The sequence below is a fragment of the Colobus angolensis genome, unplaced genomic scaffold, assembly GCF_000951035.1.
Source record: "Colobus angolensis palliatus isolate OR3802 unplaced genomic scaffold, Cang.pa_1.0 Scaffold207, whole genome shotgun sequence".
Classification (NCBI taxonomy): Eukaryota; Metazoa; Chordata; class Mammalia; order Primates; family Cercopithecidae; genus Colobus; species Colobus angolensis.
In genome coordinates, this window is record NW_012115233.1 from 6,499,072 (window position 1) to 6,501,275 (window position 2,204).

Consider the following 2,204-nt stretch of genomic DNA (forward strand, 5'->3'; position numbering starts at 1 on the left):
TCTGCCAAAAATACAAAACTTAGCCAGGTGTGGTGGCGTGTGCCTGTAGTCCCAGCCATTCAGGAGGCTGAGGTGGGAAGATCCTTGAACCCGGAGGCAGAGGTTGCAGTGAGCCAAGATGACAACACTGCACTCCAGCCTAAGTGACAGAGCGAGACCCTGTCTCAAAAAAATAAAAACAAAAGTCTCAGCAGCCCATAATAAGTGACCAAGATTTTTTGTTTGACCAGACCTTAGTCAGGCTCCTAGGCCCATCTGTGTCCTTCTGTGTAAAATCTGGCTTTAGCAAAAAAAAAAAAAAAAGAAAGAAAGAAAACCACCCATCCTTGATATTTGATCACCATTATCTGTTCACTTGCAATCTAACCAGGTTTAAAGCTTAGGTCAGGGATATCTAATCTTTCAGCTTCCCTGGGGCACACTGGAAGAACTGTCTTGGGCCACACATAAAACCCACTAACACTAATGATAACTGATAAGCTCATATATCTACATATATGGCAAAAAAAAAAAAAAAATCTGTTTTAAGAAAGCTTATGAATTTGCGTTGGGTGTCATTCAAAGCCATCTTGGGCCACATACGGCCCACAGGTTGGACGAGCTCGCTCTAGGTGATGTCTGATCACCCCGGCCTGCCTTCAGTAAGAATCTGTTAGGTCAGCTTACCCAGAATCCACCTTACCGCCCTGATGTTTCCTTAGTCATTTTCCGTCTACCGATCCCCACCCTGTTCCCTGGTTTCCCACTTGCCCATGCTATACTCAGAGTTGAGCCCAATCTCTCTCCTCTACTACAAAATCCTATTGCTGTGGTCCCTACACCCATTGCAATGGTCTTGAATAATTAATGTGCTTTTAATAAGCATCATTAAGTAATTTATTTAACATAAGATTGAGAAGATTAAATATGGTAACCCAGGGCATTTGCTCTGCTTACTGGAGGTCAGAGACAGAATAATGGGCCCAAGACAACAGAGAATGGCTCCTTGAGTTCTTGTCTTGGAACAAGAGAAACTGCCCTGCTCGGAAGGAACAGAAGGTTGCTGTGCCTCCGTGATGGAGGGGTGGACAAGGGCCGATTGTCTGCAGGATGGCCCCCATGGTTCCCACTAGTATCCTAGGAGTGGCTCAGTCACCTCCTGCTCAGAGCTTCTCCAACAGGCTGTTACATGGCTGCTTCCCACCCTGCCTCCCAAGCCCCAACTCTCTACTCCAAGGGCCCCGCATCTCTAGAGCCACACAAGGGGCCCTCTGTACCCCCACAAGCTGGGGAGATTCCAACTGCCTCATCAGGACAGGCTTCAAAGTCCTGTCTGTGTCTCAGAGCCCAGAGGCTCTTGTGCAAAGGGGCAGCTTGAGTCTGGGCAAGGAGTTCCAGTGGGCCAGAAGGTGACCTGCACTGCGCAGGCCACCTACATGGCCTGGGAACAGTTATTAGCTCACTGTCCTGGAAAAGCCCGGATGGGTGTGGTCAGAATACAAGAAGCAAGACACCCTCCACACACACTTCAGTGTCTACCCCAGACGGGCCTCCTCCGCGGAGGCACCGCTCCCTTTCCACGTCTGCACAGGCTCTGAATCTCCCTTCAACATGGCTGGCCTTGACCCTTGGGGAGACACCTCCCCACCCTCTTACCTTGACCACATGAATAGCGGGAGGTGCAGGGTGATTCTGATCCCCCCAGGAGACCCTCCCTCCACCCCTCCCAGCTGTCCCTACCCCTCACCTCCCTGCAGCCTTCACCTCTCCCTCCCCCGACCCGATGGCCTGGAGAGGCGTGGGAGGCCAGGGAGGGGCAGGGCCCAGGCCTACTCTGGACCCGTCTGCTCCAGTCCCCACCTCAGCTGGGCCTGTGCCTCCGGGTCAGCTCACCGCGGCCCTCAGCCCAGGTACCTACCCTGCAGAGCTTCCTGGTGCTATCCCGTTTGGTGGGATCCAGCAGCCCACGGCTTCCTCTCAGGAACCGCCCCTTCCCCGTTGCCAGGCAACATTGCTGAGGGGCAGTCATTTGCTCCAATCGTGGAAGCAGAGGTGTGGGGCGGAACCCAATAGATGAGTCAGCCAATGGTGACGCTCCTCACAGGGAATGGGCCGAACCTGGCGGGTGCGGCGGAGGGGCGGGGCCGCGGTCTGCGGGAGGAGCGGCTGCAGGCCCGGGAATCCGGTCCAGCTGCGTGCTTAGCGAGGCGCCGCCTGGAGAGGGT

The 2,204-nt window shown here is 53.9% G+C and overlaps 1 protein-coding gene across 2 annotated transcripts in view; it reads right to left on the reverse strand.

The window, feature by feature from the left end:
- The window catches only part of TLDC1 (TBC/LysM-associated domain containing 1), a 26,618-nt gene extending 24,559 nt beyond the window's left edge, over window positions 1-2,059 (reverse strand). Inside the window, exons 1-2 of one of the 2 annotated variants that reach the window (XM_011942200.1) lie at window positions 1,898-1,992; window positions 1,257-1,446 (exon numbers count right to left, since the gene is read on the reverse strand). The gene's annotated coding sequence lies outside the window, so the exon portion shown is untranslated. Of the gene's footprint in view, window positions 1-1,256; window positions 1,447-1,897 lie in introns of both variants that reach the window. The other variant, XM_011942199.1, reaches the window with a different exon arrangement.
- Between the last annotated feature and the right edge of the window lie 145 nt (window positions 2,060-2,204).